This window comes from Astatotilapia calliptera, chromosome 3, assembly GCF_964374335.1.
Source record: "Astatotilapia calliptera chromosome 3, fAstCal68.1, whole genome shotgun sequence".
In the NCBI taxonomy this organism is placed as follows: domain Eukaryota; kingdom Metazoa; phylum Chordata; class Actinopteri; order Cichliformes; family Cichlidae; genus Astatotilapia; species Astatotilapia calliptera.
The window spans coordinates 66,698,241-66,717,240 of NC_137424.1; the positions used below are offsets into that span (position 1 = coordinate 66,698,241).

A 19,000-nucleotide genomic window follows, 5' to 3' on the forward strand; every position below is an offset into this window, starting at 1 on the left:
AAGATTTGCTTTTCTAAGCAATCTAAAAACAACAATAAATCGATTAGAGCTTTATTTCAGAGTACCATAACCACGCTACCATATGTTATTTTTTTCTGGAACCGGCTGTCAGATGGTATTATGTGGAACGAAGTTTGGAAACTCCCTAATCAGTTTTTAATTACCAACAAAATTAAAGATATTTCTTATAAATTAATACACAGAATTTATCCTTCTAAAGATTATCTTCGAAGCAAATTCAAATTAGACATTGATACAAGCTGTAGCTTTTGTAAAACTTCCAAGGAATCTACTATACATCTCTTTTGGTTTTGTAACCTTGTACAAGATTTTTGGCAGAGTTTATGTGTTTTTATTTCAGAAAATATATTTAAAGGATTTTTATTGTTTTGGAAATATGTTTTGTTTGGTCTGCACAAAAATCAAAAACAATTCAATTTTGATAACAGATATATGATTAACTTGTTACTTTTAATGGCTAAATTTCATATTCACAAGTCCAAATATTTAGGAAGACATCCCTCTTTTTATGTATTCTCCTTTGAACTTGTACAGTATCTTAACTCTATTAAGAACTCCACTAACCCAAAAGCTATAAAAACTATTGGTGTTTGTGAAAAAATCAAGATCTTTCAATCACTTTATTCTTTGGCTTGATTAGTTGCTTTCCCCCTAGCATGTTTATATTGTTGTTTTTGAATACTGTTCTTGTTTTTGTTTATCTATGCATACAATTCTTTTGTAAGTACAACACCACTATTGTAATACTGTCTAATTCCATTTTGTATTGTACTGATGTTTAAATAAAGATTTGGAGAAAAAAAAAAAACTTCCACAGTATCCATGCATGTTTATGGCTACTGTGGAGGTCACGTGCTTCCGGCTACTGTGGAGGTCACGTGTATCCGGTTACTGTGGAGCTCCACAGTGGCTGCAGCCAGACCCTTCTGGACCAAACAAAGCGCTAGCGAAATAGGAGCGAAAGTACACGGATAACACCAGATATGGTTCCTACTTGCTGTGCGGTCGGTTGTAAAGTTAGATCGAACGACCGCCAAGGGAATAAGGTTGAAAATGGTTTATCTTTTCATTCTTTCCCCACCTGGAAGCAAGATGAGGCAGCTCTTGTATCGGATATGGTCTCTCAATCACAATCACACCACCACACAGTACTGACCCATGTTAGAGTTTGTATTGTTGATTGTCATTTATGCTTAGAAACATTTACTCACATATGCTTAGAAGTATATAATCATTTGTAGATTGAAAGAATGTCTCATCCTAAGAGGTCTGTAACAACTCTGTGTAGCATGAAGAGAGGAGAGATCGTATCTTCCCTTGCTGATTTATGGTATAGTAAACACATGTATATCTGTTTAAGTATAAGAGCCTTTTGTTTAGATAAATCTGCTAGACTTCCTGGCACCAGCTTTGGGGAGTTTTCACAAGGTCACATCTTGACCCCACACACACACACACACACACACACACACACACACACACACACACACACACACACACACACACACACAGGGAGAGAGAAGTAAGTTTCTAGGTCAGCCTGGGAGCTGCTGAATTTGAATCCACCAATCAGAGTGGCTGTGTACTTTTTCCCGCCAAAACAGGTGCTTCTGTTTAAACACGCAGCACAGAGAGACACAGGATTATTGCAGTCTATTTCTCATAGTGAGGACTCCCCTCAAACAAATGACCATAATTTCCTAACTGTAGGGGCTAGAGCGGTCATTCTTACACCGTTTTGTTCAGAAGTGATTGGGGAATCTTCAAGTGTTGACAATTTATCATTAAAATATGAATTTTTAGAGATATATGACATGGATGACTTATTGACTTAGAAGCCACGAATTCCCCAATATGCAAATTTGAATGGCTGAGGCCACATATATGATTGGCTGGCTGGGAAGCCGTGCAGGCCCTGATTTGTGGATTTGAATTCCTCAGCCCTGATATGATTGGCTGGCTTAGAAGCCATGAAGGCCCCAATATGCAAATTTGAATGCCTCAGGACACATATATGATTGGCTGGGAAGCCTTGCAGGCCCTGATTTGAAAATTTGAATGTCTCAGTCCTCACAGAGGATTGGCTGCCTGGGGACCTGGCAGAAATATATAGAAATACTATGATTAAGCATAAATACTACATTTAGTAGAAATACTATGTTTTAGCACAAATACTATAAAAAGCAGAAATACTATAATTTAGCAGAAATACTATATTAAGCACAAATCCTATAAAAAGCAGAAATACTATATTAGGTACAAATCCTATAAAAAGCAGAAATACTATATTAGGCACAAATCCTATAAAAAGCAGAAATACTATAATTTAGCAGAAATACTATATTAAGCACAAATCCTATAAAAAGCAGAAATAGTATGATTAAGCATAAACACTACATTTAGTAGAAATACTATGTTTGAGCAAAAATCCTATAAAAAGCAGAAATACTATATTAGGCACAAATCCTATAAAAAGCAGAAATAGTATGATTAAGCATAAATACTACATTTAATAGAAATACTATGTTTTAGCACAAATAGTATAAAAAGCATAAATACTGTAATTTAGCAGAAATACTATATTAGGCACAAATTCTATGAAAAGCAGAAATAGTATGATTAAGCATAAATACTACATTTAGTAGAAATACTATGTTTTAGCACAAATCCTATAAAAAGCAGAAATACTGTACTATGATTTAGTAGAAAAACTATAAATAATCAGAAATACTATATTTTGCACAAATCTTATAAAATAGCAGAAATAGTATGATTTAGCACAATAGTAATAAGTTAAACAGAAAAATTGGAAAAGCAAAATGGACAGCTGAAAAAATGCTGAACATGCTGAGGGTCCCTCAAATATACTTGTTAAATGAAAAAATCAGCAAAAAAATGCACAGGGAGAGAGAAGTAAGTTTCTAGGTCAGCCTGGGAGCTGCTGAATTTGAATCCACCAATCAGAGAGCCTGTGTACTTTTTCCCGCCAAGACAGGTGCATCTATTTACACACGCAGCACAGAGAGGCACAGGATTATTGCAGCCTATTTCTCATAGTGAGGACTCCCCTCAAACAAATGACCATAATTTCCTAACTGTAGGGGCTAGAGCGGTCATTCTTACACCGTTTTGTTCAGAAGAGATGGGGGAATCTTCCAGTGTTGACAATTTATCATTAAAATATGAATTATTAAAGATATTTGACTTCTAATGCACCATAACTGAGTAGAGCGAAGCAAAAACTGGCTTGACTTGCCCTCAAACAACGCTTTGTAACTCGAAATCTATTTGGAGTATCGATATCATTCTTTCACCGTAAGAGACAGCAGGCTTTGGTGGAAATTTTCAGGTCTCTGTGGAAATCCAACAAAAAGTTATGACGAGAGAAAAAAGTGGTTCATTTCCAGGGTTTGAAATCTGAAGAAATCTGAGCGACGGACGAATTTCCTACCCTCAAACAAGTCCAACTCATTTCAGAACGGTAATACGTGAGAAAGAAATTCTTGAATTGTGAGCGTCACGAGTGTCTGAAGATATACCGGGACAAGCCTCATGTCTTAACTTTGCTTCGTTAAGGAGATATGACGATTCGAATATGCCTCTCATTACAGAAATGCAGCGGTGATTTTGAACAAACTCTCCATTGACTTTATATGGAGAGTTTTCCGACATTGTGTTGGTCTGAGGAGATTTGCGAAAGTTCTATGAATACCACAAGAATGATAGTGACATTTTCGGAAACCCAGCAAAAATACCTATGTTTTGATGTATAATTTGTGGAAGTTGAGTGAAGATTGAGCAAGTAGCAAGAAGTTGTTCGGACATGAAGAGAAGACTGCAAAACCTTCAGTGGCACACTGGAAGCCAAGTGCATAGCAACCATAACAACGCATGTATTTTGTGAAAAATCACAATTTTGCAACTGAAAACTTTAAGAGGCATAAAGGTAAAACGGTAAAAGATTTGAAAAAGCTGAATCATACCTGAATAGCCCAATAATTTGAGAACATTTTAAAGTTTGAATGGTTGTTCTACGTGAAAATATGAGGAAGTAGTTAAGTTTCAGAAACAAGCAAATTTTAGCAGAATTGCAGAAGTTTCCCATTCATTTCAATGGGACAAATTAAGCTTAATATTTTAAAAAGTATAATAGTTAAAAATACCAAAAGACATAACAGGAATTAGCAGAAATAGCAGAATATTTTAAAATTTGAACGGTGAAAATCGGCTGAAAATTGTGGAAGTAGTTAAGTGCCAAAAAATGTGCGGAAGTCCCAAGAGGAACTCAATAGTGTGGATGCTTAAAGCATCCACACAATAAATGTATTAAAATGCATAAATAGTTGTGTTTAAAATCGGTTACGTTAAAGCATAATGTCATTGAATGTGAATGTCTTTAAGAAGAGAAGAGGTTTAAAAATTATTTTCTTACGCTAAGTCATGCGAATTCACGACCTTGAGGTTTTACTTCCGGGGGAGGAAAAAGAGAGAAAAAAAAGGAAAACACAAGAGAGAAGAAGAGGAGTAATGAAAATGGCGCAGACAGAGCAAAGACTCCGGGACTGCGTGTGTCACCAAGGTTGAGGTTGTTCAGCAACAACAAACCACCCAGCTGTGGACTTTCCGGTAATTATTCGGAGCGTTTGAGCCGGACTTTCTGTGTCCATTCGTGTCGGGTGAACACGAGGCAAGGTTGGTCACATTGGCTAGCTGGAGCTAGGCTAACGCCACGGTCCTTGCTGAAGGAGATTCCGCCTGAACGGACAGAAGGAGTTTTGGGAGTCGTCTTGGGAGAGAGCCGTTGACGGAGGATGATTCGCTGCTACCGAGGGAACCGGGGATTCGTTGCTCGCTGCGGCGAGTGGAGACGGTCGCTACCGCAACGAGCGAGTGATTCATCGGATGTGGCCGAGACGTCACGGATACACGGAGGTATCGTTATTACAAAGGGCTCCAACTAAAGCGCGCCAACAAAAAATAGACTAGGAGTGCACTCCAAACAAACTAGAACTACACAGGTTGAGAAAAGAGAGACTAAAATCTATCCCCCGGGGTTATATTTTATTTTCTGTATTCGTTCTTTTTCATAAACAAAAAGGGGTTTGAATGTGAATTTCCTGCAAATGCTTAATACATGTTCTAAACCTGAGATCTTGTGTTGGGGTTATTGCATGGTGTTTTATCATTTAAATATTCAGAGGCATAAGTGTTTACCGGGCAAGTGTATTTCCTCTAGCCTCCACCAGACTATTTAGACACAAGAATCATACGACACCCTAGACGGATATTTACTTTTCGAGATGTATCTTTTATCACAGAATGTTTAACCAGGGTTAAGACTCCACCTGAAGGCCTATAGGGGGGTCTTATCACACAAGCCGGTGGTAAAAGTGTTACAGAAGATATGGCTAAAATGAGACTGAAAGTTAAAAACACTTTGACTGGCTGGTAAGACTGGAGAAAGAAGATTATACAGTAACAAAATTTGTCGTAGACATAGACGTACCATAGACATACCTCTTAGCTAACCTCAAAGAAATTGGGAGGAGTTTTGAAATACAATAAATATCTGAGTTTGCCAACAAGGGAAACGGCTAATAGAAAAGCCTTTTAACAAACCAGTTACCTAAGAACTAGTCCTAACCAAGTAACCTACAGATCTGAAAAATAAAATCAACATTGTAGGACTAAAGACTTCAGTTGATCTAATCCACTTAAGGGCACTTATAAATGTTGGTGTAAAACTTAATAATATATTTCTTAAGAAATTTGAATGTAATTAAAAAGTTTAAAACTATAAAAAATATACTTTACATATACACACAGTACATAAAAACACTACCTCTGCTCCATCTGATTGGCTTTTGTTGGTGATGTAATATTTTGAGGTCACTGTAAGCGATGTCATCTTCACTAACTTTTTCAACGTCATCTGAAATAAACCAAAATGAACATCAATATAGTTTTTTCTATAGTAAATTTAATGAACACTTAAGATAAGGAAACTGTTGAACGTGTTTGTAAATTGCATGCAAAAAATAATTTAAATACATTTTTTAAAGGAATCATTCTTAGTCTCACCTTTAGGCTTCCTGTGAACAGATCGTCTCACCAATAGAATTACTAACACCAGCAGAACCACAACACAGACTGATCCAACACATGACAACACAGGACGGAGAAAGGAACCATGAGGAGAGGTCGATGTAGGTGGAGGTGTGGTGGTGTGTTTGTCTGAAATAAAGCAAACACAGTCATTAAGTTGTCGTCACATTGTGAATGTTGAAAGCTGCAGAAACACAGACAGGTGAGTGTGTCACCTGTGACAGTGATCCAGCTGGATGGAGACTCTCCATGACCGCTGATGTCACACTTGTAGAGGCCTTCATCAGACCTGGAAACATGCTGGATGGTCATGTGACCTGTAGGCTGCTTCCTGATGAGGGAGCCATCTTTATAGAAAGCAGCTGGGAGGTTGGAGGGAGTGGTCTTTGTTTTACAGAGCAGAGTGACGTCATCTCCCTCCATCACAGGGAGGACAGGACTCTGCAGGATCACTGATCCACCTCAACACAGAGACAAACTACAGCATTTCATCCATTTACACACAGCTTCATCAACACTAACTCCACACACTCAGCTTACCAGTGACTGTCAGCTTAACCATGTTACTGATGGTACTCTGATTAGACTCACACCAGTAAACCCCACTCTCCCATGGGAAGATGTAGCTGATGTTACATGAAGAACCAGCACCTTCTCCCCCCCCATCTCCAAACTGAGTCGTCTGTGGTTTGCTTGTGTTTCTCCTCAGAGTCCATCCAGCAGAGCTGTCGTCCTCCTCACAGCTCAGAGACACAAAGTCTCCTTTAAAGAACTGAGAGCTGCTGGGACTCACAGTCAGACGAGCTGTGAGGGTTAAAATGAAAAACTGATGATTATTTTACTATTATCAAAAACAGTTACACTTAAATCGAATAAATTATTAAGATGTTGAATTTCTTTCATTCAGGTTGTCTTTGCTGTTTTGGCTGCTTGGACACACATATTTCTCAACTTTGGGGTAAATAAAGTAAAGCTTATAAAATTATAAAAGTTCTCTGTGTGAATGAGATTTTCAGAAGCATAGGAATTAAGTTTACTGACCTTGGCTTGTTGTGCAGCAAAAAAATGAAGACAAAACTGAAGAGAAATTATATTTGGGTTAGTTTAAAGTTATTATTTGAGAAAACGTTGCCACCAAAAAATTTACAAACCCAGGTGCACATACAGAAAGACTTGTGTATATGTTGGACACAAGTTTCTGAAGAATGCTCCTAAACTATAAACTAAACTGCAATAAAAAAAAACAACGGATGTCTTTCATTTGTTAGGATGTAGCTTTGCATTGGAAATCACAGCCTTCTTTTCACTGTAAAAAATATTATTAGCATCAGTAGCTCTTGCTATATTTGTAAGTGTTGTATTAGGAGAGAATGGAAAAATATGATAAATAAAGATTATTGCAAAACTCCATATACTACATTGTTTCTGATTAATTCTGATTTACAAAGGCACTAGTCTTGATGGGGGCTGAAAACATCAGGTATAAACCATATCGTTAGCTTCATAGCATAATTGCTTAAGTCATTTGACTAAGTCAATGACTTAGGCACTTATGCTATGAAGCTAACGATATGGGTTTTCCATAATTTATGGAAAATGCAAAAGTAGACATTAATTTTCATCAGTGAAGTATATTAGCTATGAGAGCTGCTCTGTCCTCTTTTTGTTGCCTTTGGGGCTAGTAAATGTAATAATATGATAATACGAGCAAAACAAACACTGAATTACACAAATGTGAATACATGTCTACATTGAGGTTATATTGATAAAGTAATTGACTGAACCTCTCTTTCTTGTTTCCTGGTTAACCAATGAAAATTGTTCCTGTAGACATGCATGCCATTCTCATGGTGTTTTTACCTTGAATTCAGCCTGATTTGTTTTTCATGTCTTCTCCTCCATCATCAGTTATCAGGAGAGCAGACAGTCAAAGTACAAGAATTCAAACAAACACAGAGATTCTACTTACAGAGCAGACACAGCACAGATGTTTCCTTCATCGTCCTTCTCACTCATTTGAGCTTTTTTTCATTTCTCTCACTGACACCAAGTAAAACCCGCCCTCTTCCTCTGAGTCTGTGTGTGTTAATGGTTTTCCTCATTTCATGATAAAAATGTTTAAAGTACAGGGTGGGCCATTTATGAAAGAATAAAGTTACGTTGAAACCACCATTGTTTTTCTTGTGACATTACCAATAAGTTTGATGAGTCACATGGCCCTCTTCCTATTGAAAAAACAAAAGTTGTATCTAAGATGGCCGACTTCTAAATGGCCACCATGGTCACCACCCATCTTGAGGAGTTTGCCCCCTCACATATACTAATGTGCCACAAACAGGACTTTAATATCACCAACCATTCCCATGTTATTACGGTGTATCCATATAAATGGCCCACCCTGTATATAAAATATATTTATTATTATAATGGAATTATTATTTTTTATTTTTTTATTTATTTATTTTTTATATAAATTAATTTTAATTTATTTATTTTTTTGTGGTTACTGTTAGATTATTCTGTTATTATATGTTACCTTATATATGTAATCAAAGTAGTTGAATTAGAATACTGCTGTAGATCACATTATACCCTTTAATATAGAGTGTGTGAGCTGTATGTAGTTTAGTTCTCATTATACTTTTGAGTTAACAGAACATATTCACATATTAGTTCATTAGATAAATGTGCATCACTCTGTATCCTTGATCTGCTGGGAATGTGTTACACTGTTTTCTTGACATGCTTAATTGTTGAATCATGAAGAGAAGGTTGTAAGCAGGAGACTCTGTGTCTAAAGACAGGGGAGATAGATAGACCACATTCCACACCCCCACCTTACAGAAAGCAGAGAAACAACTGCCGAGGTCATAACTTAGGCGCTGTAACAGAGAAAGAATGTGATGTTTTGGCTTTTACGACTAGCTGGGGGCCACTAGAGAGTATAAAAAGCTGAGCAATCCATCACCATTTTGAGACATGCTGTCGAACCTCTGCAAGCATCTCTCCCGTCCGGACGTTGTAATGCTCTGACTGTTGAATTGTATGGAAATAAATGATTGTTGATTGAGCATTTATACACCGAGTATTGTCCTTCCTTCAGCCCAAAGATTCAAAGAATTGGGAGATTTCAACATTACTCAGCTAAAAAAAATTTGATGCTTGTTTTAATGTTAGTCAATCCAAGGTGGTCATATCACATTTAAATTCTTCTGACATTTAGTTGTTTTTATTGCCACTTTTTTAGCAATAAATACATAAATAAATTTAAGCAACAACAGCAACAACAATATTTTATCATTAAACAGATATATTTACCATTTTACAACTTTGTAGTACAGTCATATTCGAAGCATTGATAAGTGAAACTAATATCACTCCTCCAGTTGGTTTGATAAGACCAGCAGAGGGTAATGTTTAGCTTGCAATAATTTACTTGTTCTGTGGCAATGATCAGTTGCTCTGCCACAGTTTGCTTGAGTCAGTTTGTAAAACTGATGAACCTTTGAACTTTTGAGCATTTTAATTTACATCTGTAAATCTCTTGCCTCTGTTTCTGACTCTTGGTGGCGCTGTCACTTGGTGTTCACTCGCTCTGTGGTAGAGTATCACTTCCTGTTCCTGCTCAAACACAGTGGTGTTTCTGAGTAGCTTATTTGCTTAGCAATTGAATTAACAACTTTTAAATACATTCTTCTTTCATAGTATAATCTTCACGTGCTTCATCCGAAGCACACTTTCTGTGTACTCACTACCTAATTTATAGCCAAAGTATTCATTTACTGTGTCTCTCCTGTTTCGCTAGCTTAGCTCGTAGCCGACTCGTTAGCACCATGGCTACTTCACCTGTCCCTCCTGCACTTTCTTGCTCATTGTGTCAGATGTTTAGTTATTCCTCTGCCTCCTTTAGCAGTAATGATATCTGTAACAAATGTAGCATATTTGCAGCGCTGGAGGCCAGGATTACTGAATTGGAGACTCGGCTTCACACCCTTCATTCACCCGTAGCTAGCCAGGCCCCTGTAGCTGGTGCAGCCGAAGATAGCGTAGGCCCCGCTAGCTGTTCCCCGGCAGACCCCAAGCAGCTGGGGAAACAGGGAGGCTGGGTCACGGTGAGGAGGAAGCATAGTCCTAAACAGAAGCCCCAGGTACACCACCAACCCGTTCATGTGTCTAACCGTTTTTCCCCACTCGGCGACACACCCGCTGGGGGTCAAACTCTGGTAATTGGTGATTCTGTTCTCAGACATGTGAAGCCAGAGACACCGGCAACCATAGTCAATTGTCTTCCAGGGGCCAGAGCAGGCGACATTGAAGGAAATTTAAAACTGCTGGCTAAGGGTAAACGTAAATTCAGTAAAATCACAATTCACATCGGCAGTAATGACACCCGGTTACACCAATCGGAGGTCACTAAAATCAATATTGAATCGGTGTGCAACTTTGCCAAAACAATGTCGGACTCTGTAGTTTTCTCTGGTCCCCTCCCCAATCAGACCAGGAGTGACATGTTTAGCCACATGTTCTCCTTAAATTGCTGGCAGTCTGAGTGGTGTCCCAGAAACGATGTGGGCTTCATAGATAATTGGCAAACCTTCTGGAGGAAACCTGGTCTTGTTAGGAGAGACGGCATCCACCCCACTTTGGATGGAGCAGCTCTCATTTCTAGAAATATGGACAAATTTATTAAACCCCCCAAAATATGACCATCCAGAGTTGGGACCAGGAAGCAGAGTTGCAGTCTTACACGCCTCTCTGCGGCTTCTCTCCTCCTGCTACCCCCCCAAAAACCCATCTCCATAGAGACTGTGTCAGCTTCCAAAAAGACAAAAAACAAACTAAAAACCAGCAACAAACAACTTAAACATAAACAATTACAAAGAAAGAACAATACAGTATCCACATCTGAACCAAAGAGTAAAACAGTGAAATGTGGATTATTAAATATTAGCTCTCTCTCCTCCAAGTCTCTGTTAGTACATGACTTAATAATTGATCAACAAATTGATTTACTCTGCCTTACAGAAACCTGTTTGCAGCAGGATGATTATGTTAGTTTAAATGAATCAACACCCCCGAGTCATTCTAACTACCAGAAATCTCGAAGCACAGGCCGAGGGGGCGGTGTGGCAGCAATTTTTCACACCAGCCTATTAATTAATGAAAGACCAAGACAGACTTTTAATTCATTTGAAAGCCTGATGCTTAACATTGTCCACCCCAGCTGTGAAACTCAGAAACCAGTCTTACTTGTTATCATCTATCGTCCACCTGGGCCTTACACAGAGTTTCTGTCTGATTTCTCAGACTTTATATCTAATTTAGTTCTGAGCTCAGATAAAATAATTATTGTGGGTGATTTTAACATCCATGTAGATGCTAAAAATGACAGCCTCAACATGGCATTTAATCTGTTATTAGACTCAATTGGTTTCTCTCAAAATGTAAAAGTACCCACCCACCACTTTAATCACACTCTAGATCTTGTTTTAACATATGGCATAGAAACTGAACATTTAACAGTGTTTCCTGAAAACCCTCTCCTGTCTGATCATTTCCTGATAACATTTACTTTTACAATAATTGATTACACAGCGGTGAAGAGTAGACTTTATCAAAGTAGATGTCTTTCTGAAAGTGCTGTAACTAAGTTTAAGAATATAATCCACCCACTGTTATCATCTCCAATGCCTTGTACCAACACAGAGCTGAGCAGCTATCTGAACGCTACCCCAACAGAGGTCGATTATCTTGTTAATAATTTCACCTCCTCACTACGTACGACTCTGGATACTGTAGCTCCTGTGAAAACTAAGGCCTCAAATCAGAAGTACCTGACTCCGTGGTATAATTCTCAAACACGTACCCTAAAGCAGATGACTCGTAATCTGGAGAGGAAATGGCGTGTCACAAATCTAGAGGATCATCATTTAGCCTGGAGAAATAGTTTGCTGCTTTATAAGAAAGCCCTCCGCAAAGCCAGAACATCTTACTATTCATCACTGATTGAAGTAAATAAGAACAACCCCAGGTTTCTCTTCAGCACTGTAGCCAGGCTGACAAAAAGTCAGAGCTCTTTCGAGCCAACCATCCCTTTAACGTTAACTAGTAATGACTTCATGAACTTCTTCACAAATAAAATTTTTATCATTAGAGAAAAAATTACCAATAATCATCCCACAGATGTAATATTATCTACAGATACTCTTAGTACCATTGATGTTAAGTTAGACTCTTTTTCTCCAATTGATCTTTCTGAGTTAACTTCAATAATTACTTCCTCCAAACCATCAACCTGTCTTTTAGACCCCATTCCTACAAAACTGCTCAAAGAAGTCCTGCCATTAATTAATTCTTCGATCTTAAATATGATCAACCTATCTCTAATAATCGGCTATGTACCACAGGCCTTCAAGCTGGCTGTAGTTAAACCTTTACTCAAAAAGCCATCTCTAGACCCAGCAGTCTTAGCTAATTATAGGCCAATCTCCAACCTTCCTTTCATATCAAACACCCTTGAAAGAGTAGTTGTCAAACAGCTAACAGATCATCTGCAGAGGAATGGTTTATTTGAAGAGTTTCAGTCAGGTTTCAGAGCTCATCACAGCACAGAAACAGCTTTAGTGAAGGTTACAAATGATCTTCTTATGGCCTCTGACAGTGGACTCATCTCTGTGCTTGTCCTGCTAGACCTCAGTGCAGCGTTCGATACTGTTGACCATAATATCCTATTAGAGCGATTAGAACATGCTGTAGGTATTACAGGTACTGCGCTGCAGTGGTTTGTATCATATCTATCTAATAGATTCCAATTTGTGCATGTAAATGGAGAGTCCTCTTCACACACTGAGGTTAATTATGGAGTTCCACAGGGTTCAGTGCTAGGACCAATTCTGTTTACATTATACATGCTTCCCTTAGGCAGTATCATTAGAAGACATAGCATACATTTTCACTGCTATGCTGATGACACCCAACTCTATCTGTCCATGAAGCCAGATGACACACACCAATTAGTTAAACTGCAGGAATGTCTTAAAGACATAAAGACCTGGATGGACGCTTACTTTCTGCTTCTTAATTCAGATAAAACTGAGGTTATTGTACTCGGCCCTAAAAATCTTAGAAATATGGTATCTAACCAGATTCTTACTCTGGATGGCATTACCTTGGCCTCCAGTAACGCGGTGAGGAACCTTGGAGTCATTTTTGACCAGGACATGTCCTTCAATGCACATATTAAACAAATATGTAAGACTGCTTTCTTCCACTTGCACAACATCTCTAAAATTAGAAATATCCTGTCTCAGAGTGACGCTGAAAAACTAGTTCATGCATTTATTACTTCCAGGCTAGACTACTGTAATTCATTATTATCAGGATGTCCAAAAAACTCACTGAAAAGCCTTCAACTAATCCAAAATGCTGCAGCAAGAGTCCTGACAGGGACTAGAAAGAGAGAGCATATTTCTCCTGTTTTGGCTTCCCTTCATTGGCTTCCTGTTAAATCCAGAATTGAATTCAAAATCCTGCTCCTCACATACAAGGTCTTAAATAATCAGGCCCCATCTTATCTTAATGACCTATTAATGACCTTCGCTCTCGCTCTGCAGGCCTACTTGTTGTTCCTAGAGTATTTACAAGTAGAATGGGAGGGAGAGCCTTCAGTTTTCAGGCCCCTCTTCTGTGGAACCAGCTTCCAGTTTGGATTCGGGAGACAGACACTATCTCTACTTTTAAGATTAGGCTTAAAACTTTCCTTTTTGCTAAAGCATATAGTTAGGGCTGGACCAGGTGACCCTGAATCCTCCCTTAGTTATGCTGCAATAGATGTAGGCTGCCTGGGGATTCCCATGATGCATTGAGTTTTTCCTTTCCAGTCACCTTTCTCACTCACTATGTATTAATAGACCTCTCTGCATTGAATCATATCTGTTATTAACCTCTGTGTCTCTTCCACAGCATGTCTTTTATCCTGTCTTCCTTCTCTCACCCCAACCGGTCGCAGCAGATGGCCCCGCCCCTCCCTGAGCCTGGTTCTGCCGGAGGTTTCTTCCTGTTAAAAGGGAGTTTTTCCTTCCCACTGTCGCCAAAGTGCTTGCTCATAGGGGGTCATATGATTGTTGGGTTTTTCTCTGTATCTATGAAGCACCTTGAGGCGACTTTTGTTGTGATTTGGCGCTATATAAATAAAATTGAATTGAGTTGAATTGATTCAGCTTGTCATGAATAAATAAATAAAACATGTGACATAATTCAACTGCTGGAACTAGACAGACTGACGAGAGGACTGTATTGATTACTAGCCCCATCCTGTTGAGTAAAATCCCTGTCTACACAAGGATTTGCTGTGATTTAACCGGTTAGATTTAAGTAAATATATTCTTATGCAAACATAACCTCAGGAGGTGATATAAATGATCGTAATGGAAAACATCTAAAAACTGTTTTTGTTGTGGGGTCAGCAATATTATATTTTATTAAATCATTTATGTTATGGTACTGGGTCTGTGACCCAGTGTGTGTACTTTCTGGTTTAAGTTGGTGTAACATGGTAGACTAATGTGCCTGTGTTAATTCAGCTCCATATTATTGTGTGAAGTTGCACTGGGTTGGGAGTGGTTTTGTGGTTGTCACATTTTTGGTGAGCCAATGGCTGGAATGGGGTTGGACTAATTAGAGACAGGTGTACTTGATTGCACTGATACACTGGTCTACTTATAGCCCACACTACAAACACTGCTGTGTCGTTTTGTCTCTCTGTGCAGGTATGTAATGTGATGAAATCAGATATGTTTGGGATGGATGGGTTTTGTGCTATGAATTCTATAGTGAAAGTGTCGTTTTGTCTCTCTGTGCAGGCCAGGGCCTATTATATGCCACAGCCTAAAAGCAGCAGAGTTGAAGAGGCTGGAGTGACCACTGACTATATGCTTGCAGGGTGGTGGGTCTCCAAGGACAACTTCTAACCCTGTTACAGGCAACACGTGGAGTGCAACTGGCCGTGTGGCATAGCTGGCTCTGGCCTTGGGACTGTGTGTTTTTTATACAATTCATAAATGGGACACTGGACTGTTTTATCTCTTGATATTTTTTTGTCAATAAATTATCTTTTAGAATTTTATTGACTGTCATCTTTTTGCCCACGACTGAGACGGTTGGTCAGACCTAGAGTCTTTCTTTGGGTGTGTTACATTAATATTCTTTAATTTGTTATCTTGGTCCTCTTTATGGTTTTGTGCTTATGTTATAATTTTTAGTCTTTAGGTTTCTGTTTTTGTGTCTTCCTATGTTTCACATTTTTCGTGCCTTCCATGTTCCAGGGGCTCTCTCTGTCTCCAGTAACTCATATGTCCTTCTCTCACTGTAAAGTCCCTGGCTGTATGTACAGTATGTACACTGTGGCTGTATCCCAATTCAGGGTCTGCAGCCTTAAAGTACGCAGCCTTAACGGTCCACAAGGGCCGTGTACTCAAAGACTGCTAAGACCGGAAGTGCGAGGTTTGTGAAATGGGACGGTTTAGCCTTTGTCGCACTGCCCAGGTTGCCTAGCAACCATGATACTAACAGCTGGAAACATTTCATACAGCTTTGTTTGACAAAAATGAAGGAGAAAATCTTTTCTTTGTCTGTTTTTACATGAGCTTTGTGTGATTTGATAAGTATCTGAGGCTGAGACCACAGGACTGTAAAACATGATTGTTGGGCTTCATTTCTGTACTGAACAGTCATTTAAGATTAGTTAGTAAATAACAAATAGCTAATGTTGTTCCTGAGACTAAAGTCATCTCACTTTGGTAATGTAAATATAATATGGCCAATATTATAGTTATTATATTAATTATTATTAGTTATTACAGTGAACATGAACTCTGGGTCAAATACTGAGCTTCAGTAAAGATTCAAGTTGCAGTTATTTATATTTCCTATCACCTTAAATCTTCACTCAAAGACAAGTATCTTTGACAGTGTATATATAGGTGTATCATATATAAGAGACAGATACTGTTCTTTTAATATGTTGGCATTACTAAATTTGGCTCAATGCTTACATATATTTGTAAAAAGAAAATGTACGAGCTGTGAAGACCATTTCTGATAGAATGATGAGTAGACTGATATATTAAATATTCCTTTATTGGGTGAGAAAATCAGACCATGTCATAACTGCTTTAAGTCATACAGAATAGATATCAGAGCCTTAAACATGCTGACTTCTGCTAAATGGGTCAAAATGGGCAGAAAGTACACAAACACATAACATCCTTATAGAATATGATGTAACACTGTCAGTGCGCCCCAGGGCAGCTGTGGCTACAATGTAGCTTGCCATCACCAGTGTGTGAATGGGTGGATGACTGAATGTAGTGTAAAGCGCTTTGGGGTCCTATGGACTAGAAAAGCGCTATACAAATGCAGGCCATTTACCATTTTACTATAGATCAACTTGCCTCAGAATATATAAAGACCATAAACAATTACAGCAATATGATGCAACAAACACAGCAGTGCTACTAATCCAAAATACTCAAAGCTTCATAGAACTGAAACAAACATCTATTTTTAGGTCGATTCTGCTGCTGAAACATAGTTTAGGTTTCTGAATATTAAACTTGTTGCTCCCTTTCATAGTGTGTAACTTGAAGGCCCTGAGCACTTTCTTCCACACTGAAAACACTGGAATGATAAAATTATTTGAACATTAGTTGATCATATCTGCATGATCAACTCAGTCACCTATAACATCTCCAAGTTTCTGGCTTCGATTCTCAACCCGTTGGTGGGCAGCTCTGAACACCACATCCAGAACACTCTGGATTTTGTTGAGAAGGTGAGCGATGTCATTATGGAGGCAGATGAAACCATGGTCTCGTACGACGTTACATCTCTCTTCACTTGCATCCCAGTCACGGAAGCGTTGAAGGTAGTCCATAAGAGATTACAGGATGACACCAACCTCAGCAACAGGACCACTCTCAGCATCGACCAAGTGTGTTTGCTTTTGGAGCTGTGTCTTCATTCCACCTACTTCACATACAAGGGTCAGTTCTACAGGCAGAAACATGGGTGTGCCATGGGCTCCCCAGTTTCACCCATCGTGTGAAATGGGTGGCTGTAGCTCAGGCGGTAGAGCAGGTCATCTACTGATCGGAAGGTTGGTGGTTCGATTCCCCTAGTCTGCATGCCAAATATCCTTGGGCAAGATACTAACCCGAAATTGCTCTCCGATGCATTCATCGGAGTATGAATGTGTGTGAATGTCAGTTGTGCTTGTGTGAATGGGTGAATGCACAAGTTGTGTAAAGCTCTTTGAGTGCTCAGAAGAGTGGAAAAGCGCTATATAAGAACCAGCCCATTTACCATCGTGGCCAATTTGTACATGAAAGTGGAAAAGAGGGCTTTGCTATCCTACCCTGGAACACCACCAAGCCATTGGTTCAGATATGTGGATGACCGATGGATGAAAATCAAATCTCAGGACGTACCACATTTCACGGATCACATTAACTTGGTAGACCGACACATCAAATTCACCAGGGAGGATATGAAAAGTGGCAGGTTAGCCTTCTTAGACTGTGAGATTTCCATCAGTAATGGGGGACATCTGAAAGCTGACGCTGAATTGGGATACAGCCTATATGGCGCTCCCCAGTTGCTGCAGCCAGGTTCTCTTGGGAGGAGTGGGTGGGTGTTTTTTCTCCTAAATTTTTTTTTTAGGAGAAAAACCCAAACGGTACATTGTAACTATAGTTACACTCCGATGCGTGGCCTGCATCGGAGGCGGACGCACCTGAGTGGCATCCGTAATCAAGCCTTGCCAGCTTAAAGTCCGTGCCCTCTCTGCTGTTGTGTTGTGTGTGTCGAATAGTGATGTGCAATACCACTGATTTCCTTTCCGATCCGATACCAAGTAATATTCAGGGTGGCATCGATGATACTGATCCGATACTTTGTCTAAAAACTTGTTTTATTTATTGTATCTCAAATTATAGCATCATAATGATTACAGGATACCAGATTACTTGTTCTTATCACTTAATAATGCAGAATTATCATGTAGAAATAAAAAAAAAAACTGAAGTTGTGCGCTATTTGAACACGTTGCCTGCCTGCAGCACTAAAGGACTCCGTGAGAGACATCTGTCTCGCCCTATCAGCACCTGTCCCTGTCCTCCTCTTCAGTTTGCCTCAACGTACGCTCGTCATATTCTGTGATATGATTTACTTTGAGGTGTTTGACAAGGTTAGTGATGTTGCCACAACTATACATGCCAAACCTCCCGATTTTTTCGGGAGAATCCCAAATTTCTGTGCCCCTCCCGAAAATCTCCCAGAGCCACCATTCTCCCGAATTTCTCCCGATTTTCCACCTAGACAACAAAATTGAAAAACCATATCGCAGAATTCATAGCGCGGCCCAGCCAATTCCAGTTTCCAACAATGGCAGCAGCTAATTAGTTTTAATATTACTCTTATTTCTCTTTCTGGGTCGCAAAAAACATTTAACATATTTTCAGGTGAGAATGTAGCAGTGTAAACTTCAAATATCTGAGCCGACCAACACATCGTCTTCAAACCCGTCTTTCGCTACTCGGGTTAGACATGATATATAAGTCACTTTGATAACTAAAAAATATTATTTTTTGGCTTTTTCAGTGTTTTATTTGTTCGTGAGTAAATCGGTTTGGCTGAGATTAAAGTTATTAGATTAGATTAAATTAAATTTAACTTTATTAATACCTCGGGTGGGTTCCTCCGGGGTTTTCACACAGCTGAATAAACGTCAAACAGAAAACTAACTAGAAAAATTTGCATTTCCTGCGAAAATGCTGTGTGGATGCCTTAACGCTGAAGATGTCTGTTAAAAAAAGCT

At 38.9% G+C, this 19,000-nt stretch overlaps 1 long non-coding RNA gene across 1 annotated transcript in view; it reads right to left on the reverse strand.

Moving 5' to 3' along the window:
- Positions 1–8,195, reverse strand: part of LOC145425643 (uncharacterized) — a 96,878-nt gene extending 88,683 nt beyond the window's left edge. Inside the window, exon 1 of the long non-coding RNA XR_013906358.1 lies at positions 8,096–8,195. This is a non-coding gene — a long non-coding RNA (uncharacterized LOC145425643). The remainder of the gene's footprint in view (positions 1–8,095) is intronic.
- Between the last annotated feature and the right edge of the window lie 10,805 nt (positions 8,196–19,000).